The 24,751-nt window shown below is 39.3% G+C and overlaps 1 long non-coding RNA gene across 13 annotated transcripts in view; it reads right to left on the bottom strand.

Annotated features, from left to right (window-relative positions):
* LOC122177081 overlaps nt 1–24,751 on the bottom strand; it is a 79,407-nt gene that overhangs the window by 30,516 nt on the left and 24,140 nt on the right. For 6 of the 13 annotated variants that reach the window (XR_006177943.1, XR_006177940.1, XR_006177946.1 and 3 more), the window contains 2 exons: nt 10,799–10,912; nt 8,610–8,683 (listed from right to left, as the gene is read on the bottom strand). This is a non-coding gene — a long non-coding RNA (uncharacterized LOC122177081). Of the gene's footprint in view, nt 1–893; nt 1,048–8,583; nt 8,684–10,798; nt 10,913–15,906; nt 15,974–24,751 lie in introns of all 13 variants that reach the window. The other 7 variants (XR_006177951.1, XR_006177950.1, XR_006177942.1 and 4 more) reach the window with 6 other exon arrangements.

Below are 24,751 nucleotides of genomic sequence, written 5' to 3'. Positions count from 1 at the left end.
TAGAGGAGAGGAGAGGAGAGGAGAGGAGAGGAGAGGAGAGGAGAGGAGAGGAGAGGAGAGGAGAGGAGAGGAGAGGAGAGGAGAGGAGAGGAGAGAGGAGAGGAGAGGAGAGAACATTTTGGCCAAAAGGCACATGAAGTGCACACCAGCCTTGTTGCAAAGTTTCATCAGACAGCACTCTCTTTCACCCCCACCTTCCCTTTCCGTCCTCAAAGTGAAAGAAGAAGCAGGAGGTCCTGCCCCCAGCAGACTTCATGCAACATCAGCAAAATGTTCCTCAGTGGTGCTTGGAGCTCTGATGTAGTTTTCAAAACCACTTCTTTCTCTTCCTTTTCTGCACTCCTCCTTTTCTTTTTAGGTGTTGATTGAACCCTGCCACTACTTGAAGCTGTCACAAGGTTTTCGGTTATGTCTTCAGCTATCCAAATTTACGATGCCATTTAATCCACATTTACCAGAAAATATCTCATCCCTTTATTGGTGTAAGTCAACTCTTCATTTGAGATAGCTGTCAACTTTCCAAAAGCATTTTAGATACTGTGCATTTTCCTTTCTTTTGTAGCATACTCTCTCTTATGACAACTCAACATGGATTCAAATTTTAGTCTCACATTTTGCCTTACATCACTGCCACTGCGCAGAGTATTTTCATGCACAGAACAGTGCTCTGACAGACCTAACTTTTCCTAGTTATCTTTTGAAATATATCATTGCCGTGTTACTGATTGATCTTGAATAAACTGGTACCAAAGAATCTGGAAAAACAGGTAGTTGATGCACTAGCTTCAGTCAAAAACTTCAGAAGTAAAACAAAATCCAATTTTTCTCAAATGCATCTTGTTTGCACATTGTCACCACAAAAATGCTGCATTTTAATTAAATCCTTTATATACCTTAAAGGGATAGGAGGCTGAAGGAGATTGACCACGACAGAACTTCAACAGCTGTGAGGAGGAGGACATTCCTGTATACAAGCAGGCACTTAACCTCTACATACTCTTCCTTGTATAGTGGAGTTGCTGCTGGTCTCGGTAAGGACAGAATCATCTGGAGATGAAGTTTGACCAGAAGCAGTGTAAATAGCCATATCTCAAACTTTGTATGCAGTTATGGTATACATGTGTTGACCACTGCCCATTGAAAATGCATGTAGAGAAAAAAGCAATTTCATAGATCTGAAAATGCAAAATCCTTTTTTCATGAAACCTCAAAGATATATAAATCCACCTTAAAATCTTTGTTAATCTTAGGTTATATCATCTCCACTCAAAAACTTCATGTCAGGACAGATGTGATCATTGTAAAGGGTACTTGAATAAAGCGCAAATTCAAGATTTGACCACACCTTATAGTCGAGAATAGTCTACCCGTGTTGGAAGCACGTTAGGAGGGTTTAGGAAGGGAATACTCAGACATAGCAGAGGAAAGCATAGAACAGCCTGTTACTTTCTCAGACCAGTGAAACCTGCTCCCAAGAGATGCTTAAATTCCTATAAAGTGAAGTTCTGCCAACTTATGTTGGCATATCAGGAGTCAAGGACTGGGAACTGCCTGCCCCAGAGCTGCCTGGAATGGGCCTACGAAGTATGCAGTTGTTGTGTGAACATGGGCAGATATCTGAGAGCTGCGAGCCAAGTCTTTTTCCATGACCTAAGCAATCATTAAAGATTACCTTTCCTGACGTGTTCAAGTCTCCCTCTGAGGCTTCACTGTCTCTGTGTCTCTGCATACAACCTTGTTATCCTTGTTAATTTTAACAGGGAAATATACGAGATCATCTATGGAGTGTGAGAATAGACTAATTCATTTATGGGCCAAAGGAGGACTATTTCATTGATGGACTCAAATTCAGTGGTGTAGTAGTTCTCCATTTTTAATATAGTTAATGAATTTAGTACATTATCTAAAGACTAACACATTAGATAGTACTAAACTACACAACAGCAGACAGTTCTTCCCTCACAACATTAATCCTTAGACTCTGGAAGGGAGCGGCACAGTATTACGTTACACAGCACGTGTTCATGCAGAATTCCTACTGGAAAGCAGAGTCGTGTCACCTGCCTGGAGAACTGCTGGGAGCCAGCAGGCACATGCCACTCGTAACTCACCCAAGTGAGCTGACCAAAGACATGAGTTGCTGTAGGAATTTTCATTAATGTCTGTTTGCAGCCCCTGCAACATATATCCTCTTTTTATGTAAACACCAGTGGTACACTGGAAGACACTTGCAGATAAGATAAATGAAGCCCCTAATCTTCCAGCCCTTTTGGGCGTAAAGCTAAATTGCTTTAGGGATCTTGTTCTTCCAGTACAGCTTTCCAGAACCAGGGCAATATCACCTGTGGCAGCTTAACCAATTTGTATGCGTATGGCCTGGGATGAAAACAAGATTTTATGTCAAGATGAGCTGCACTGGTCTCAGAAAGGATAGAGCTTAATGAACAGGGAGTATACCTGAGAGATGGGCAGAAATGAGGAGGTGCTCTGAAAGGAGAAGAGAGGTGTCAGCACTGCAGGAGCACATTGGCAAGTTGACCCTCTGGTTTTCCTCTACTTTAAGCCATAGTCCAGCTAAAGATAGAATTAAATTTAAGATATATGCCTTACAGAAACCAGCTCTCATATAGCACCAGTTATTCTTTTCCAAAGGACAAAAGGCAGAAGAACAATTCTCATTTACAAAATAAACACTTAGCCAAGATAGGGCATTAGACCTCAAATCTGATCACAAAGTGGGAGATTATAAAACTCTTCCCAAGACACCTGATGTCAGGCATTCAGGGAAGGCAGGGATTTTTAACCATAAGAAAGGCTGCAATTTGTGTTTGTTCTACTGTCAGCAGATGATATCGGCTAACAACAACCACATCTGTTGTTCCTATCTGGAGCTCACTGTACTGACATCAGTCACCTTGCAACAATATAAAAGTAATGCAGGAGACAAACCTGTCTCCTTTTCTTTTGAAATGTGTGAAGAGGAAAATCATAAGTGTCTTTTTCTTTCAAAAATCAGTTGACTGTGAGTATCCATTACACAGCCTCTGCTCAGAATAGTGTACCTTCATTCAAGCCAAAGGCTTAAAGCAAATCCTACAATACAAGAACACTGCTCAGTCTAAAATTCCCCTAAATTGAGGTGGCACCCCATGAAAGAGGAGCACCATTACAACTCGTGACAAAACTATGAGGAAACATGCCTAACTTGTTCACAGCAGTCCTCAGAAATGCTGAAAGAGTCATTTCTCCCAGCATGATGAAATGTAGATGAAACACCGGTGAAAACTGACTGTGCATCAGCACTAAAGTATTCACACCTCACTGAAAAGCTAAATGGGGACAATAAGCTAATCATCATGACACATTGCAGCTCTGTTCTGGGGGAACCCAATGAAAAATAGTAATGCAATTCCTGAAGTCTCACTTGCAGTTCCTGTCTTCTGGGCATAAAATGAATGAAGGTATCTTTATGAAGATATCTTTTTGCATATGATGTTTATTGCTGCAACAAGACAACAGCTCTGTTTAGAAGGCAGCTGGCAGACTTTACCTCCAGCCCTTTGCACCAGCCTTTCTCTGTTGCTGCACAGTCACATTGGCTAACGTCTCCTGTTTCTCTGAGCACCAGTTGACCCTATACAGCTCCACAAATCTGTGTGTCCCTCTGTGCAGCTCACCATTCTGCTTTTACCCAGCACACACTGGTCATCAGGAAGGAACAAATGGCACTTTTTCGCTGCTGAGGGCTGTAGATCAAATTCACAGACTGCTTTGGAGTAAAATTTTTGCCTGGGCTCCATCTCAAAAGCGCAGCAAACTCACACTGGCCCAAAGATCACCAAGAAGCTTCGTGGCATTCTCTGAAGGTTTTGTATTCTGTAGGCTTGGATTGTGAAGAGAGCCAATGCTGGCTTTTCTTTTCAAGATGTTTTAAAATCATGTGATGAGTTGTCAAAATGGCAAATTTCCATTTTCTTTGGCACTAATTTTATTCATGTTTCTAACCAAGAAAATGGTTGGAAATACTCTTTTTTTCTTTTTCCATCTTGTATGGTTGCCACTCCCTCAGACTCAAATGACTCAGACATTTTCTCTGTCTGCTTAACAATGATGATTTTGTGGTGAAAGCGCTGACACTGTTCTGCCCCTGGTAAGTTTTGTGCTGCCCAGAAATTACCAATTCCTTGTGTATCGTGCTGGACAATTGCACAGGGTTCTCAGCTGCATGTCCTGAAGATGTGCCTCAAAATAACATTACTTAAACATCCTTCTGAGCTCACATCAGATATCACAACACCTTTATTTTGTTGAGAGCTAAAAATGGAATTAAAAGCAAAGAACAGTAACTATGGGCAATTCCACAACTCACTATTCTTTCATTTCCCTTACTTGTATACACCTGTTTGTCAGTATTTACTGCCCTTTGTCTTAGGAAAGTTCTGAATCTTCATCTATCCCTGATTTTAATAACAGGAGTGTTTGAGTTCTCCAGGTGAGAGAGACTACAAAAGAATATCCTGGAAAATAATGATTAATAATCGGGAAACATTATTGTTACGTCTGATAGAGGCTAATCTGGTCTTGAACTGCTCCGGCCAACACAACATAATATTGAAATAAAATTCTGTGTGGCATATGTAACTTCCTTTTTCCCAGGTTCTAAATTTGGTATACAACCACTTTATAACTTTATGCTATCATTTTAAAGGTTTCCTCATCTCAGAATGTCTCCTCAACACTTGAACCCTTTGTGTTCTCCTTTTTCTAACTCCCCTCACTTTTTCTCCATTCTTAGCCTGTGATGTCTGATGGTCCATCCTGTTTCTTCTGTCTTTCGAGTGTACACCCACATGTGCTCACTTTCGCTCAAATTCCAACACAAAATTCACAATTTCCTCTAGTCACGAGGGAATTATCATATAAACATTTGCTAAAAGGGCAAACTAGACAAAAGTGTAATCCAACCATATTTCATAACACTCTTCCACTCATTTGGTTTTATCAGCTCTTTGCTTGACTATTGCCCATGAAAGTAAAGACTGTTGATATCACAGGCCCTAAATAGCAGCTGCTTCAAAGGCTGCTTGGTACCTTAGGCCACCAGCACCTGCATCATGGTGGAGCATTTTGCATGAGTGCGTATCTAATGCCTCACTTCCTTTGGGTTCTGTTGAGGTCAGTATTTTTCAGCTATATGATTTCAACATCATGTTGCAACACTTAGGTTTGGTATAGACCATTGCCTCGCACGGAGCCAGGAGTCCTGAAATACATACGGCACTCTTAAGCTTAGGCACCACAGCGCTTGCAGTGGTGCAGACGAAACATGGGAATGTGGGGAATGGGATGCAGACCATTTATGCCCATGTCCTGCAGACCAGTGGTGCCCACAGCACAGCATTTCCATACTCTGCCTCACTCTCACCTCACCTTCCAGCTGCTAAATCAACTAAGTTCAAGGAGGCTGCATTTCATTTTGCCTTCAGAGAAAACAGTGTTAAATAGCAAAGCAAGGAGAATTTAGGAGAAAGTGAGACAAGTGACAATTATCTCCTTTGTTCCTGCAGATTTGCTCTCAGAAATGCCGACACTGCCTGTCCATTTCTCCTCTCCGGGTGTGGGACATGCTTTGGTTAAGGACGCTTTTGGTGCTGCATTTCCCAAAAACAGCCTCTGAGAAACATGTGGCAGAAGCATAGAAGCAATACCGAACACCCCATGCAGTGCCAGGGCCAGTCTTTGCTTGCAATATGGACTAAATGTATGAGGCAGGATGAAGACAATATCCAAAAGTCACAAAAAGCAATGAGTCAACCTCTTGTACCTCTTGTTTTCCATAGACATCCTTTTTTTTTTTTTTTTTTTTTTTTTTTTTTTTTCCCAGCACAAGAGCCCACAGGTGTGGCAGTACCTAGAACCATAGAGTTTGTTTATCCTGAGCTGTTTCCTTAAGGAAAGGTGAGAATTCAGGTTATTTTGCCTAGTGCACTGCCGTTGTGGTGCAGAACCAGAGCTGCAGTGATGACAGAGTAGTGCGGAGAGCAACACCTCTGCTGGCACCCCTCCAGTAATACCAGTCTCCAGCCTGCCTGGGGCACCCTATGCACTGTTTAATTGCTGATAAAACACAATAAGGATAGCCTAAGCCTTCACTGAATGAATGTGGTGAGTTAAACCCAAGCACGAGGTTGGAACAAGTTTGTCCACATGGCTGCAGAGGCTGCAAAGCCATGCAAAATGCAGCCCCAACACTGACTGTGATGCACAAGCATTCACTGATCCTTGTGGCTTCAGCGCTCAAAATCAGGACTCAGCCCTGAGGGTTTTTATGGCTAACATGTTCCAGGAGAACTCTGGCAGAACAGAAGTAAGGCAATTTGGAGTCTTCAAAGAAATTGTGTATTAAGCAGGCATCTCAAATCATGGATAACCCATATCAGCGGTGGCAATGCCTTCCTTACATTCTGTGACAGCACATTTGGTCAATAATTGCAACTTGGTAACTAACATACCAATGTAAATTAAGCATCATTGTAACCCAGAGTGCATGATTCCACGTTTTTCCAAAAAATATCCCTTGAAAGAACGTCTCCAGCCCAACTGTGTCTGTTTACAGCACAGAAAAGAAGAAAAAAAAAAAAGAGGTGAAAAAGACTACACAGGGAATAAAGATCTGCCTGTTTATTCATCACGTATTTTCTAGGGCTTTTTGCTCTTTAAATTTGTTCTAATATTATCAGAATTGATTTTTAGTCTCTGATCCCAGAGGAAATGTCTTCAGTGAAGCTCTCGGTGGATAACTGTAATGAAGAATCAGCTTGCAGAGCTGTTACTATGGTGCTCTTAAGTGTAGAGCTTCTAAAAAAATTAACTGATAAGAAAATTCTTATGCACTATATTTAGAATTATTTCACTTCCTAGCTTTTGTCATAAAATAATTTAACAATCGAAAGTCTACATGGAAACTGTTTATTTTTTATTGTTGCATGTATCATTTAAAACATGTTTTTGTTGGCTTTTGAGTAAATTCAGAGTTCAGCAGAAAGCTTGCTTACAAAAATCCCCCAAAGTAAAATGGGAAGCAAGAAACACACCATTCTGTTTCCTTGTTTTTTGTTTTTTGGTTTTTTTTTTTTTTTTTTTTTTTTTTTTTTTTTTGGCATTGTAAGAACTGAGTCCCTTAGATTCCACGAGAAAATATTTATGTACAAAGAGCTCTACTTGAATGTTTACCTTTATACTCTAGGAAGGCATTTCAACAGGGGTACTACTTTCTGACTCTCCTGGAAAAAGCCCAGGTCTATTTTTAGATGCCAGCATCCCAAACTGTGTACTATATCACACAGGGCAATGCAAGCAAAAATGGCAAATTCAGCTTCCTATTATTTTTGAAAGAGAGCCAACACTGGCCCATTTCTGTAGGGGCTTAAAGACATGTATAATCACTGCCAAAATTGTTATGATGATTAGGGCAAAGCTTCATCCTACAAGCACCATTTACACCACCTTGAAGACAAGCAAGTTCAAAATGGCATGCAATAACACCAGCATGCACAGATGCATTTCCAGAAATTTCTGTACTGTTATTACAAATCACTTCACACTAGCACATTCACTCAAGTCCTTTCCACTAAAAAAATAAAAAACCTCCTCACACTGCTCATAACAAATTACCTGCTGGTGCACAATTAATTTCCTGAAAGACTGCATGGCAGTGTCCCCCCCACCCTGCCTAGGTGCTGCTCAATACCCCAGGGCTGGGGGCTCGCTGCACTGGAGGCCATCTGGTACTACTTCTAAATAAGGAAAATGCTCAGCAACAACACTTCCCTGGCATTGGCCACCTAGACTTGTCTGCGACCACTTGAAAGCTGGCAGCTTTGACTATTGGACTTCACTCTACAGATGCGTCCAAATCTCTGGCATGGAGAAATAGTCTCTGGGCAGCTCAAGAAAAGGAATAGAAATGAAACAGCATTTCGTAATCAAAAATAAGCTCGAAAACAAATTCTGCCACTTAAATAGCACTTTTTGCTGCTCTGCAGAAATTTGACCACCATTGGTGTCAGCGTGAGAGAAGGGCCAGTCATAACTGACAGTGAGATAAATAACAAAAAGATTGTGCCCTCTGAAGAGGTTTTGTATTCTCAAAGTACTGCAGAAACACAAATTAACTAAACTTTGTAACATCCAAATTACGTGAGCCCAAGCTCACCTTTACTTATACACAAGCAAAGAAGAAAAGTAAAAAAAAAAAAAAATTAATTTGCAGGAGCATCTTGTAAATTAACTCCTGAAAGGCATCAAGCCATGTGTTTAATGCAGTACTACTTGTCTCCTTGGCAGAGATCTAGAAAACAAGTAATGAAACATCTTGCATAAAATCCAGCTATCAATTTACTATATGATCATCACCATAAAGATTGTCATCTTATTATGAATTCTTTTTCAATACTGTCCATTCACTAACTTGTCTGTAAGGGTACTGGACTGCCATTCATCACTGTACAACTGTGCTATTAGTTGCAGTATCATCAAAAGGACTTTTGAAAAAATAGAGTTTTGTAAGTTTCAGCGTGGTACCATGAGTTGGGAGTGCTGATGCCTACTTTCAGTTTCCTTGCTGAACTCCAAGTATAGAGCAGTTACGTCATTTCGCCTCTCTGTGTCCCAGTTTTCATATCTGGCAAAACAAAAAATAAAAAATAAAAATTATTTCATGGGGATATCATAGAAATTAAAATTGTAATGTTATGGATGTTACTGAAATTTGCATGAAGCCTGAAAGTCAGATCCTTAACATGGGTTTTTCCTACATTACTCTTTTGCATTGTCTACACATTGCAAGGAGTCCTGCTGAGCAAACATCAAAGGTTCTCTGGGACTTTTGTGGGAACTGAGGAGGAAGATGTAAGAAACTACAGCTTTATAAGAAAGATTAATCAAATATTTTTTAGGTAAAATTTTTCCTTTTTCAAACGTACTGTTTTGCTTGTGAACACAAAGTATTCTCTGTGTCATGTACATATTGCCACTCATTCTCCTGCTAATTATGGAAAACCAACACACTGAGAACAAATTCTCAGCTCACCTATTTTTAAAAGTTCTTTCTAATTGATTCATCAAATAATATTTTCTCCATCAGAAGAAGCTTGTCTTGTTTGAAACTTCCTTCTGAAAAGTGCAAGAGTTTTTTTTTTATCCCTGATTTTGAGGAGAACAGATTTTCTAAGTGCTGTTTTTGCATCAGCTCTGTTCTCCACAGCTGAGGAAGAGGCATCTTTTCTTTCCTCGTGCTCTCTCTCATTTACTTCAGAGGTGAATATCAGATCTGTGATCATACTGACGAGCCATGGAACATCTCACCAGATTTCTCTTTGCTGAGGAAGAGCAGACACCCAAAAAGGTGGTGAGACCCTGGCACAGCTGCCCAGAGAAGCTGTGGTGCCCTATCCCTGGAGATGTGCAAGGCCAGGTTGGATGGGGCCCTGGGCAACCTGAGCTGGTAGGAGAGCCCTACTCACAGCAGGGGGTTGGAACTGGATGGGCTTTGAGGTCCCTTCCAACCAAAGCCATTCTGTGATGCCAGTGATTCTAACGTGGCTTGTTGGCTTTACATCCAGCTTACTCCATGTGATCCAGATGGCTTTTACTCAAGTGCTATCACACAAACACAGAGGCTCACATTCTACTGCAAGGGGTGGCCCTGCACCCACAGCGTGCCCAGCTCCCGCAGCACCAGCTGAGGCAGAGGAGAGGCTCCCTGTTGTGTAAGGTCATTGTCTGCTTCCTCCCTTTGAAATACATCATTTTTAGAACCTCAGTTTTAAGCACACTCTATAAATCCAACAGCGAGTCTTACTGAAGTCTCAATTCTAAATAGTTTAAAATGAAAGTTGCATAAATACCCATCCGTGCCAACAATACAGTTTGAAAGGGAGTGCTGTAAACACAAAGTAAATTAGATGGGATCCACTTTTGTGGGGAAAATGGCTACTTAAACCAGTTATTATAGAGAAGATGTTGTTGTGTGGTGCGACAGCACGTACCCATGTGGGTAACCGAGAACTGGTTGAAGAAACAAACCCCACCCGTACCTAGGAGCTGTGCCATGACCAGACCACAATTCCTGTGAGGCATAAATTTAATTTGCTGAAAATGAAGCACAGGCACTGTCGCAGCTCATTAGCCAGCAACAGACATATTGCAAGAGAAGAAAGTGGAATTTGGTGGATGGTCCAAATTCTACATGTGCTGTGAATAAAACAGACTATTGTTTTTTGATAAAGGAGTATTGTTTTGAATGTGCCGGGTAACTAAGTAAAGCCAGCAGAATTTTTTGGCCAAATATAGTCTCTTGCTCACTGCTAAAAATCCTAGCTTTTAAATTAGGAGCTGAAGTCATTGAAAAAAAAGTTTACATTCCTGCAGCCGGCTGCAGCAAAGCCAAACAAATGTTTGGCTTAATATTCATCTCTTTCATGAGCCTTTCTTAAACATCTAAGTCAGAAAATACCATTTCTATTATTTAGTAATTTTATGCTCAAAGCACTGGTTTTGTCCTTTTTTTTTTTTTTTTTTTTTTTTTTTTTTACAACTTTACCCGCCTGTTTCTTTTTTTCTAACTTGTTCAGAAAAGACCCAGTAGGGTCACTGCCATGGCATTAGGCTACGCAAAGCATTTCGTATCTTAAAGAAATAATGGTTTAAGTTTCTGGCACCAGCTCCAGTTATAGGTCACAATTACTAGCAGTGTGTTGTTTCTTCCCTCCCTCTTTTTTTCTGTCACATCCCATACCTGAACAAAACTATTTAAAAAATGAAGTAGAGGAAAAGAATGTGTTGTTTCTCACAGCAGCAAGCTGCAGTTGTGATTCCGGTCCAGAAAACTATCGAAATTTAGGAGACCCGCCTGTAAAAAAAAAAAAAAAAAAACCACCAGCAAGAGCTGCTACATTTATCTAAAGCAAAGCTGCATGAGGAACAAGCTGGAAAATTATTAGAACAAGCATAGTAATGCCTGGGAGCCCAACTGACACATTATGTGAGATATTTCGTGCTCCATGCTGCAGTAGGTAAGGTCACCAGTGGATGCATGTAAGCACAACTGGGACAATGCAGAGGCTCAGGTGCCAGAAGCATGACCACCGCACAGAGGAAGAAATTAACTAAAACTAGCCCACCATACTCCTTCCTGGGCTTCTGGAAGTTGTATTAAGATGGTATTCAGGCCAGCATCCCAATGCTGTAGGACTCCGTGAGTATGGAGGATATGTTTGTTCAGGATCTCTGTTTTCCCTTTTTCTTAACTAGATGTAGAAGGTTTGAATTTCGAGCAGTCGGCATCTCAGAACACAGAACAATGGATATTAGCATATTTGCTTTGAGACTTCTTAGCTGGACGCACACTTGAAGTAAGGAAGCCTACTGACTGAAGAGTGCAAAGCTGGGGTACAGCTGTAAGGATGAGCTTTGCCTTAACATGAGTTAACAAAATATGTACATTTGGCTCACCTTTCTTTCCTCTTTATTTCCCTTTTTCTGGATGAAAGAAGTAGCATACAAAAAAAAAAATGTATGTTTGAAAATCTTACTTTAAAACCACACATTTTAACATTATGTCTTAAAGCACCTTTTACATCAGACCTTGCTCCATGATGTCCTGTGATTGATTACCTCATTTGAGGTCTCAAATCTGTTTTTGTCCCTCAACGTATTAACACTTATGTGCCTTTAAAGAAACTACTCTGAGATATAAAGATAAGCATGTGCATAAAATGTTCCAAAATTACAGTTTTAAACAGACACCAAATCTAAGACATCTGGCAAACAGAGTAGTTCGATATCCTTTGGCTGTAGAAAATGCAACTTAGCTTTTTCTGCCTACTGTATTCACCTGTAGAATATGATTCATTTTAATGCTTATGACTTCCTTCTCTGATTCTTGAACAGAATAAGAAGTTTCTAACCACAACTTTGTCTCCTCAGATCCACAACAAGGTGGAAAAAAAAATTGCTTTCAGTCATGACAACACTCAACTAAGAAAACAAAATTCTCAATTTATTGAATTATGTTAACTTTTATTTAATACCACAACAATCCTTTTCTAATCAGCATTGCCAGCACTTGCAATTTTATCACCAGTCACAGGATATTTGGTGGTTTCCATAAAATCTTCACTCTTTTCCTCAGACAATTAAATCCAGTATTTTTAACACTCAGACCTTTACAACTATTGGAAAAAAAGTGTGAATCCTAAGTGAAAAAAATAGATGACAAGTGAAAAAAATGGTGACTGGACGGAATGAAACACTGATGTCTGGCTTTGACTTACATGTTATAGGGTTTCTCTATACATGTCTTTTTCTTTCTTTTTTATTCAGAAGCTGATCTCACTGTTAAGGATCTGGATCACGATTTCTGAGAATCCAGGGATGGTGGTGCTGCTGATTTCATAGCATTCCACTGAGTTCCATGAATCTTTTCCTTTCTGCTGCTCCTTCCCTGCTCACCCCAGCCCCACCACCCTCATCCCAGCTATGCCAGGAATGTCAGACCAAAGCCCGAATGAAAGGCACCAGCATCTTAGCAGCTAAAGCCCTCTCAGATTACAAGGAACATGGGGGTAACACCAAATGCTGTCTGTGCCACCCACGGCCACTGTCATCCATGTCAAACTTTCACTGACAACAGCTGATCTCCAACAAGCACTGGAAAATGTTAACAATTTGAAAAAAAAATAAAAATTAAAAGTCCACTGTTATAAAGAACAAACAAATTAATAGTGACGTGGATCACTCATGTTGAGTTAATAGACTGCCTTGGTTCTTCAGTATGGTTGGAGAATAGCCACTGCTATCCTGGCAAAACTGCTGTGTGCACTTTAAGAAAAGTAAGACTTCAGAAGGAAGTGCGATGGAAATTTCCAAAATATAGATGGCCTGTTTGGATAAAGACAGGTTTTTTATACTTAATTGCTAGGCCTGGGGAGCTTGGCCGCCCCAGCCACTGACTCTGTCTGAGCACACTTGGACAGATGGACAGATGGAGGCTGGAGGGATCCCCCGTGAACAGGGGTGCTCCCTGCCCACAGCCTTGCTTTCCACTTTCTTCTTGCAGCAGAATATGAGGGGTGCTCAGGATACTGATGGGGAAGGATATTTCCATCAGCTTTGTGGTTAACACACTATGGTCCTCATTTTTCAAGTCCCGGGTGAGGAATGATTCTATTGTCTTTTGATGCTACTGGAGGAAAAGGCAATCACCAAAATTAACTTATATTCTATCCATTAATGATAAGCTGTATTAAATATTTAGATGCTCCATAATCGTTATCTGAAAAAAAAATTTCTGTGCTGTAAACAGGACTTGTCTGAAAGGTAATGCAGAGAGAAAGGACCATCATCCCTCAGCAGTTATGCATGGCAGCAGGCATACTAGTGAAGGCTGTGGTATATTTGCATGCTCAGAAGGCTTCTCAACTACATTAAAATTAATTTTTATTTTTAAACAAGCTTGAGCTTTTTCATGTAGACACTAGGGTAGGTAGCACATTTCAACGTATGGCAATTCCAGGTTATCTAAAATTAGACCACTGCGCTCTGTTTTTAGCAATGGAGATATAATGGAGATAAATCTGAGGAAACCTCACTAACTTCAGAGTAGCTGCCTCAGATTTACGTGTGAATTAAAGATGTCATATTAGCCTCCGATTTACATTGCATGCTACTAAATATGAATCCTTGATTCTGAAAACAAGAGCTGCACTAACTCATATACAACTGGAAATGTCCACATTAATTCCATGTAACAGTCAGCAAGTGAGAGTTAATATTCCCAGGTAGAAATAGGTTGTGAGTGTTCTTCACCACCAGTCTGTTTTAATACCATCATGTGGATTGGGACAGCTGAAACAGCAATCATTCAGAATGTTTTTAAGCCATGATTTTTGGTTACCTCACTTATCACCATGTCAGAATATTTTCTCTAGCAAATTAAAACCTGGCTTTTTCCTTGTGTACTTTTTGAGTATTCCAAAGATTCATTCACAATGCCAAGTTGCAGTAAAATCCAGTGCAATGTAAATCACCCTCTGATATTGCTTTTCCTGTTTCTTTCTGGATCGAGTTATAAATTCAATGAAAAAGAAATGATTTTGAACAGCATTGGTGGAGAAATTGGTATAACGGATAGAGTTTTAAAGTCAGATCATCTTGCTAATAGCTAAATAACGTATTTCCTAAGTTGGATTTTGGCTACACAAGTTTGAATGTTTGAACTTTTTTTTTTTTTTCATTTTAATAAGGAGAGCATTTTAAAGTGCTGAAACTGGGGATAAGGTAACATTATCCTCTTGGCACATTTAATAATATGTACTAATGCAGTCTGTACTTCCAACCCCTCTTTCTTGCCTAGCATTAATGCTGCAAATTGATGTATTTTTCTGAACAGCAAACCCAAGCAGTAATGTGGTCATGGGAAACTGGAACAAATGACCACTTGCTCTGGAAAGCAACACACTGTGAGTTTGAAGTTCTTCTTGTTTACACAGTGGCTTGACTCTCAGCAACAGGTCATAGCCGCAGAAACAAGAGCTGCCTGAAATATCATGTAGGGCCTGTAAACCCAGGAATGTGCTGTGTGCTGCCAGCAGTGCCCTATATGATCTCAAGCAGCCCGTCTTCCTGAGACCTGAAGGATTTCAGACATTTCTGACAAGACCCGCTGGGCTAAGGTGACTTTGACAGAAGTCAGACGGTTAAGTTAACAATGAAGCTTGTCTTCAGGCTTCTCAACTGCTCAGTATTGTAATGTCTCCAAGACAAAGATGTTGCTTGGTACAGAGAACAGCCCTAAATGTGCTCACAATGTAAATAAAAATTTAAAATGTATTCACTTTGTCTTGTTGGAATTTGGAAGGCAAGGAAAAAAAAAAAAAAAAACAGAAAAAAAAAAAAAAAAAGAGAGAAAACCTAAGTTGGACCATAAACAATACAAGATACTGGTCTATATTTTCTCTAAAATACAGAGGCAAAAGTCCATCGAGTTTTATTTAATGAGTTACAGTATGCACAAGTAGATAGGTTTGTTTTTTGTTCTTTTTTTTTTTTTTCAGTAACTGACACAGTGGGAATGAGTATTTTCAGGGTGGTATTACATTATGTAGTTGAATTAAAATTCTCCTTTTTTTAGACTTCTTATGTGCCTTTCCTTCCTGTTCAGAAAGCAAAAGCACAAAAAGCAACACAATATTGTCCTGAAGAACAATCCCCTATGACAACTGCACTGCCAACACTGCATCACACAGGGCTGGGTAACGTTTAGGTGGCAAACATGAGCACCCCTACAGCTGCTCCCCAAAACCCCTACCAGAAACCTTCCCAATATCTGCAGTAACTGTTCTTGGCTGATCTGCAAAGCATTCTTGCTTGTCTTATGGTTGCTCCTAAGCATCTCAGTAGATCCATTTTGCTTAAGATAGATCTACCTTCTCAACTCACACATAACTCTGACTTGTTATGGTTAGCTATCAATTGGCATTTCCAAAAGCACCCATCTCCACCTACTCACCAAGTAGTCCAGGATAGCAGGGTACCTATTACACAAGCCAAACCAGTCAATCTGTTCAAGGGTGTGAAATTCTGAGCTGGCACTGAGTAGTAGCAAAGAATTATTCAGAAGCACTACAGTGTACACATTTTAAAATACATTTAACTTCTCAGTTCTTAAACTGCCTGTAAACTTTTTGAGTTGCAGAGGCTACACCAGGATGTAATTAAGTAACAAGGCTGCTGTCTATAATTATAATGATTCTTTTAAAGGTTCTCATTTATAGGTGTAAATGCTGTGGCCTTAAAACAACTGGCAACAGCGTGCATGGCTTGATTTCAAATTTCTGTACTTACATGAGCAGAGATCAGGAGAAACAAGGAATCTTGCCACTCTTTTTCTGCCAGATGAAGACTGTCCAACCTCATTTCCATAATAAAATCAAAAAGACACACTCAACAATTTTTCATACTTGGGATTACAAGAACAAACCAAATGCCACAGGCCAACCCTGAACATGCCCATCCTCCTTAGTAGCACCACTGCTGGAAGTAGAGATCTTGATTTGCTGCAATTACTTTAGCACTTTAGCTTACACTCATATTTGAAGAACTGGGCCATTGGGTTTTAGTTATTTGCTTTCCAAACTGTGTCTGATCCTTAAAAAAAAAAAAAAAAAAAAAAAAAAAAAAAAAAAAAAAGAAGGTTTAACAAAGTGCTCTGAAATGGATAGCCCTACCTACCCCAAAGAGCTGATCAGTCTGAATGAAAATCAATAGCATTTTCATGCAAAAAAATACAGGGTTTGTTGTTGATTCACATTCACTTTTTCCTGTCAAGTTCTACCTTAGATAGTTCAAGTTTTTAGATTTAAAAGACAGGTTAAATTGTGCTCTTATTAACAAAATGCATTAAGCTACAGATTAATGAAACACTTCACTTTAGACCAGTAAAGCTTCCATTAAAACCAAAGAATATTTGTGTTGTAGAGCCATAAAATGTGCTCTTCAAACAGGATTCTTTCAAACCACACTTTAGTGAAATGCATGGATATACTTCCATAGGCTTTACTGAGCTCTATGGCAGGCACTAAGACAGTATGTGGATTGCATCTTCTTAAGAGATTCACAGGGGAAGAAAAAAAGGCAGATTTATTATGTATGAAGATGTTATGAGAGGTCACTTATATTAAAAATATTAGTAAGTGGAAAGGCTCAATATAACACGTAATTTATTTTATCTTTTATTGTTTATCTTATTCAAACCAGTAGTGTCCAGTTCTTCCTAGTTGCTGTCCCTTCAGTCTTCTGAAGATCTGAAATCCTAAGTGAGGGCACAAGACCTTGAATTGCCAAAAAAAGACAAATTTGTAGCATGCCAATTTTAACAACAAAATCATAGATTTCACACAATTCAAATAAAAATAATGGCCACTCTATTTAGTAGTACTTCATTTCTCTGCAAGGCAGGCATTTGAAGGTAGATAACTTAGGCTGCTCTACCGAACCTGTGGGCACTGTGACCCACTGTTTCTTGTGATGCTCTACATTTAGATAATGAAGATGGAAGTAATAGCAACATTAAGGACAAAGTGCACCATGAGTTCACTCTCAGATTCCCAGCTGCCAAATAAATACAGAAGTATGAAAGGGCAGACAGGGCTTGATGCCTCAGAAAATGTTTGTTCCAATTTGCCATAGGTGGAGAAGAACATGGAGAAAAATATACATAATACCCCTTCCTGAGGTCACAAGAAAATGACTTAAGATTAGTGTTCAACCATAATCCTTCCAGTACTTATTATCTACTCACCTATTAACTCATAAAAACACTGTGCTGTTGTTTTTACTTCAGGGATCTGTAGAGCACTTTGCTGTTAAAGACTGATTTACACAGAACAGAAAAGCATCAAATCTCTGTGTGTGCAAGGAAAAACTTGCTGTGTGACTACTGAGCTCAGCCAGCCTTGCTGCAGCAGAGAGGACTGGTGACAACTCAAGAGATTCACCACTAGTCAAGACACTCAGCTCTACATTTTCTTTAATCTTCATCAGCTGGAAGCAAGTTATATGACTTCTCTCTGATCCTAAATCAGCTGAATTCTGATTTGAATGTATTTTCCTGAAAGTATGCACTGGAGCCAAGATAATGTCATTATCTTCCACATAATCACTGCTATAAAGGTAAGTCCCCATTTCTGGAGCTAAAGCCTGTTTTTTTTCCTTAACAATTCTGATATAGCAGGGTATAAGATGGTCTGAAAAATAACCTGACATGATGGGATGGTGGTCACACAAAAGTAGCTCTGTGCCACTGACACAGTTTGGGGACCAACTACAGCTACATTGGGAAGACTATGGAAGAGAAAACAGATTAACACTCCCGCTGTTTCAGTCATCAAAACTGGGGCACTGAACATTTTTTTCCCAAACATGATAAAAGAATGTAGAATCATATAATTGTTTGAGTTGGAAGAGAACCTTGAAGGTTACCTAGTCAAACTTCCCTTCAGTGAACAGGTCCACCTACAATAATATCAGATTGCTAAGCGCCTGTCCAGCCAGACTTTGAATGTATCCAAGGATAGCCTTTACTGAATCTCAGGAGGTTCTCCTGGGCCCTCCTGAAGTCTGTCTAGGCCTCTCTGAATTGCATCCCATTCCTCAGGTGTGTCAACCACACCACACAGCTTGGTGTCATTTGCAAACTTGCTGAGGGTGTCCACTGTCAATGTCATTGATGAAGGTATTGAAGAACATCGGTCCCAGTACTGATGTCTGAGGGACATGAAATATCATTGATCTCCATCTGGACACTAAGCCACTGACCATCAGTCTCTGGGTACAATCCTGCCACCATCAAAAAATCCACACTTCAAATCCACATCATTCCAATTTGGAGAGAAGGATGTGGGGGATCATGCCGAAGGCCTTACTGAGGTCCAGATAGATGACATCAGTGGCTCTTTCCTTGTTCAATCATGCAGTTACATCATCATAAAAAATGACAAGGTTGGTCAGGCAGGATCTGTTGTTGGTGAAGCCAATATGGGTATTCTGGATTACCTCTCTCTCTTCCATGTGTCTTAACATAGCTTCCAGGAGGATCTGCTTCATGATCTTCCCCAGTACAAAGGTAAGGCTCACAAGTTGATAGTTTCCTGTGTCACCCTTTCTACCCTTCTTAAAAATGGGTGTCACATTACCTTTTTTCCAGTCATCAGGGTCTTGCCCTTACTATCATGATTTTTCAAATATCATTGAGAGTGGCTTGGCAACTACATCAGCCAATTCTTTCAGGACTTCGGGATGCATGTCATCAGGATCCACAGACTTACGGATGTTCAAATTCCTCAGATAGTTGTGAAACTGATCTGTGCTTCACATTCCAAGTGTCACACCTCCTGCTGTTGGGCAGATAGACACGAACATCCCTGTGCAAAGCACAGAGCTACTTCGGCCCTCACAAACACAATGAAATGGACAGTCTTCTATGTTTGACTGTTTCACCCCTATAGTTCCCCTCTTATCACTTCCATGATTCCGCACTCTGCCCCGCACCCCATGAGTATAGAGCATCTACCTCCCAGGAGACATTTAGCAGAAGGAAGCTAATTGAGATTCTAGAATGTTCTCTGATTGAGGGAATCGTCTTCTTCTGAGTACAGTCCAAATATTTGGGGAAGCTGGCACTGGCAAAGACTACTCATTGTATCAGCTTGTGGAACCAGCCTAGAATTGCTTTGCCCATCTGGAGAATACGATGTGAAAAGAAGATACTTGAGGGAGAAAGATTCCAAAGTTCTTCCTGTGAAAATCTCCTGCCTATTTTAAGTATAATGAGGTTTCTGAGATGCCACAGAGCCAATTAATTAAGCAACTGTATAAATAAACATAGATACAACAATTGCACGAGTACACAAAGGCTCACAAACACACAAAACCTAGGTTTTTTCTAATTGGTAATTTACTAATTGGTTTCTAACAGAGACATCTTTGCTTGCTCACACAGCTCATCACATGAAAGGCAGATATTCTGTTCAAGAACCAAAACACTGCTTTCCACAGTTAATAATTTGTACAAACCACAACTGTGTTATTTCAAGATTTGAATGAATCAAATAAGAGAAAAAAATTTTTCAACTTTACTCAAAAGTTGACACTTTTGAGTTTATAATAAATTTGGGGAAATGAGCCTCATATGCAGCTTCCTCTTTAAAACATAATGTAATTTTTGTAGCAATTACCTCATTACCAATTACCCTCTCTAACAGCACATAGAACTAATACTCATCCATTGTTTTGCAAAGACTATTTTCTCATACCCTATCAAACAATACCAGGCAAGCAGATCTGCTTTTTCACCCGTTCTTCAGGACTTTTTCTGAAAAACTACTGCATTTTCTTTCACATTGGAATATCCATTTAGCAGTTGATAAGTCTAACAATTTCCACTTTTCTAAAAAAAATTTAAAAAAAAAATTTAAACAATCGTTATTAAGATTACATTGTTTAAATACATATGCATTTGTGAAACTGTCCCACAACAAATACCTTGGCACTTTTCTTTGTTTTTCTTAGGTGAGTACCGCTGAATATAAACAACATGTACAAGAAGATTTACAAACATGTACAGATTAAACTGTGTAGAATATCTGAGAGATAGTGCACATGTGATGAAAAATCAGGAGTTTGTTATTTGAAAGACAGTCATGCTGTAGAAAATCAGGTTGTATTTACCTCTACATTAGCTACATTGCTGCATATCTTTGTGCTTAGGGTGGGTAGAAGGGACAAAATAGTTGATTAATTTCAATCATTTACAGAATTTGCATTGCATAGTCTATGATTGTGAAGAAAATATTAAAATGTAGTTGAAAATACATTGTACAGCTCTGTGCTTATGATTAAACCTTAAAGTGCAGCAGTAATTGAAAAGTACATTACAGAGTTAATTATAGGAGTCTTAAGCCATAGGTGAGAGGGGGTTCAGACAGCATATCCATAGCAAACCCACAGCATGACAGGAACACTGTCCAGTTAATGGGTCAATTGACAGCAAGAAGGAATCACCCTGGTCAGCGTCTGGATCCTTCTTGTCTGGCTCCTGCTTGTAATATGTTGCACAACTTAAGACATGACTCAACTAAATCAAACACTGATGGGTTAATTTCAGAATCTGAGATCTTGAAAGATTAGCAAGACTCCTTCACTTGCCAAATACAATCACAGCTGTTTTGAATGTCCCTTACAACCTACTTTGATGTGACTAGAATTAAGATATCATTTTACTATAGATCCTAAGACATTTTCTACAAAGCATTTTGTCACACTGCTTCCTATTGGCAGAAAATATTTGGTGCTACTTGAGCATGGTCAACTTGACACACTCAAACTTTCAGTAAAGATATTTGACAATACTAATGAAAAGTTCATCTGGCATCTGGCTTCAACCATGTGAAGGCTAGAATCTCATTAAGGCAAGATGAGGTTCTGAATTTGCTGGACAGACTGGCGGGCACTGGTAGGGTAGGGCTCATTCATTTTAAATAGGCACTATGAGGAGATGTCCATCTCCTGGCACTAACTGTAAAAGGAACTGAAATGGTAATCTTAGACTCAAAGCTTCTTCAGGTGAGAAGCCGCTTGAAGCCACTGGGTTCAAAATGCGAGCAATAGCTTTGCCCTTTTACCAATGTCTTTTTGGCTTCTGCTGTTGGAAATGAGCAGCAAAGGAGAGAACACCTACACTGCCAGAGACCTTTCCTTTTCTTTGTATTGCAGAATGTGGATTCCAGCCCAAAATACATCAAGAGATTTGGTCTGAAATCAGGAAACACGATTTATCCAGCACACAGAAAGTAGAAAATCAAAGAGAAATTTGACTATTTTAGTTGTCACTTAAGGACAGTTTTTTTCTCTCCACTGTATTCAGCTATGTCCAGCAAACAAATATTTCCTACTTTTCTTTTTTTTTTTTTTCACATTGCTTCTTCATTATCAAATGGTATCAGTGTTATGTCTGCTAGCTGCTTAACCTTGAATACTGAGAAAACTAAAGTCCATGATAGCATTGAAATTAAAGAGCGAAGAAACACCTTAAAACTGACTCTGGTGAAGCTGATAACTGTGGGGAAAGTCATGCTTGGACAAAGCTGCTACAGGATCAAGGCCTTATTTATTGAAATTTGTGTTTGTATCCACAGTTGCTGCGTGCCAGTAATCACCTTCCCTGTGGTGTCTAGACACGATTTTTGTGAGAGAACAAACCTAGGTTGTGAGCCAGAGCTCATACTGTTGAAAAGAGATCCAGGTGGACTTTATGCCATGTGACTGGAAGCTATTTTTATCTCTGTCTTCTGGAGAAGGAAAAAAAAAAAAAAAAAAAAAAAAAAAAAAAAAAAAAAAGGTTTTTTTAGAACTTAATTTTTTTAAAGGTTTTAATTGACAATGGAAGGGAAACAATACATTTAAAGGTTATTGTAATTATATCTACTTACTTTTTTATTCCATAAACAACATTTTGTTAACTTTCCAAATTATGCAATGTTGCTTTGACCTATTTTTTTAGATGCTTGAAAGGATAATAAAGAATCTGAAAGGCAGTAATTTGGGACTTAAAGTTTGAACCTTGAATGCTTTTATTTTTAGTACATAACGTAAAGGATCTTTAAAGAAGGGAAAAGAAGGTAAACCTAGGTCAGGAATGAATAAGTATTGTCTCGGGAAAGGCAACAAGCTCTTTTGTTTCAGTTTGTTGCTCATCTTTTATTTTTCAAGCTACATTATTGCATTTTCAAATGAATCATCAGGCAATATCATTTACAGTGTGACCAGCAAAAGCTGTTATTAGTGCTAGAATTAGTAGGATTTTATAGCCTCTTCAAATCTAGAGAGTGCTCTAAGCGTAACAATGGCAGCATACATGTAACAAAGACACAAGTTAAGATAAAATGAAATAATTACATTGTATTTTCAAGGCTGTCTGACTTTCTTCTCCCAGCTTGTATTACCAGCCTAAAGATTATGTGGATATTCTTCTGCTAGGCACTCGAGAAATATTTGGGATTCAGGAGACACAAGACATGCTGAAGTTCTTGGAAACTATGTGTCAGCCTCAGTAGCTCTAAATGGAAAAGAAGGCTGCAGAGAAATCTGACCAACATCGAGCAACTGTTCTGAAGAATGCAGCTTAAGGTTTTCAAAGCAAAGTCAGGCTGCTCATGCATGCAGCTGTACTGGAGCAGAGAAAAGACCACTACAGCAAGAAGCATTCCTGCTTCATCAATTCTGCATGAAAGATTTCCCTTCATAATATGGAGAAATTGAAAAGTTATTCAATCTAATTGACCTTAAAGAACAACCAATAGGTATGAAGATTTACTAGCTGATAATTGGAGCCTTGCATTTATGAGATTTAGGTTTCCAGCCAGAGAGTCTGAGAATGACAGAACATGAGTCATAGGGTAGCATGGTTTTATAATTTTGTTATTCCAGATGATAACATCACATAAAGCACAGGTAATTGAAGAGTTAATACTCCAGTTCCATGGAGTGACAACTTTCCAGATACCTGGTTCTCAGAAGAGAAGAACTACATGTGCCAGGGGACCTCATGTTCAGAGAGGAAGATAAGCCATGAGGGGAAGTCACAGGATCTCGCTCTCTGGCTCTCTTTTGCTTGCTGCCTGGCAGTGTGTGGATGTGCTCCCCAACCGTGTGCGTTCAGTTCAAAGTAGGCCTTTTCAGTTTCGGACACTCGCTCTCTCATTTTATTTGATTTATTAGCCTTAATTTCAATTATATTGTATTATATTGTATTATATTGTGTTATTTTGCATTCTGATATCATATTTAGTAAAATTAAGTTTTCCTTTTTAGATGATTGCTGCTGTTTTCTGTTTTTGGGCCCAGCTCTCTACCCTTCCCTTTTTCCCTTCCCATTTTTGGGCCAGAGGGCCCATGGGTCTGCTGTCCCCTCTCACAGGTACAGATTGATCTGGATAACTCCATGACACAGGGCTACTCCATGAGTTCAGAGAACCAGGACACAAGTCCTTATCTGAGGCTGTGTTAGGAAGAAGTGCACTGAGCTTCACAGGTGACATCAAAATGAGGATGTCTTCCTGAGGTGTAGCTTTTATTGTAGCACCATTTTACCGTAATGACATAAAATGTAAAATAATGGCTTTATTTAAAAGCAAAGCTGTTCGTTACACTTTGATTCTGTAATAGATGTTATTTTTTTTACTACATGCCAAGAATTTTACTTTAGTCATACTAATTACACGTGGCATAGGTTGCTCTGCCCATAGAAAAGGGCTATCCAAGATTTCCCAGAATAAAATTCTTTTTTATTAAGATGTGTATGTTACATCTATCCTTAAAATGCAGAGAGATGTCAGAATAAGAGTTAACACTGCATCCTTAAATCTTCTCCTTCCCCTTTGTTTTTAGATACTACATCATGCTCTTCAAATACATTATCATAAACCTCTTTTTCTGAATTTTAGTTGCTCAGTGAAGTGGACTTTAATCCAATATACTTGTTTAAGAATTTGGTTGAGAAAAGAGAACAAGCTGGGCTACATAAAGAGTAAGGATGTTTTCGTACCTGAAGACTATGAAATCTCTGCTGTGTAGTACCACACTCCATCACTGTACAAGCTTGTCAGAAAAAGACATTAATAGATAACTTGAGTTCGCTGATTTTTCTTATCCTATCATGGAACTTTAGACTCAACCCTACCATTCCAAGATGTGCAGTATCACAGTGCAGGTTTGGGGAACATGTAGCTGGTCACCTTGATCCAACCTGACATCTACTCCCCCCTCTCCTCTGAGCTCTTGTCAGAAACCCAGACCTTTCAGAAGAGTTTTCAGTAGATACAAAGTGGAAATCTGAGTATGTTTAGACTAACAAAGTCTACGCTAATTTATATGAGAAAATCCCCATGGGTTTGTTTTAAGATTATGTTGTTGAAACTGGCTTCTTCCCATTATTTCCACACCCAGACATGACAACAAATCTGCTGAGTCCCACGGCTTTGACATCTTGCATAAAGAATTCAGGGTCAATAGGATGGAGGATATGGCTGTGTTAACTCAGGCCCATTTCTTGACAAGGTTTTGGCTACAGAACTGAGTTTTCCACTCCTTTCATCTAGTTGATACAAAGAAAAAATATTGCAAAGATGACTGA

This window comes from Lagopus leucura, unplaced genomic scaffold (genome assembly GCF_019238085.1).
Source record: "Lagopus leucura isolate 7727_CA_CO unplaced genomic scaffold, USGS_WTPT01 Super-Scaffold_810, whole genome shotgun sequence".
In the NCBI taxonomy this organism is placed as follows: Eukaryota; Metazoa; Chordata; class Aves; order Galliformes; family Phasianidae; genus Lagopus; species Lagopus leucura.
The sequence above is the reverse complement of the archived record's forward strand: the minus strand, read 5'-3'. Positions and strand labels throughout refer to the sequence as shown.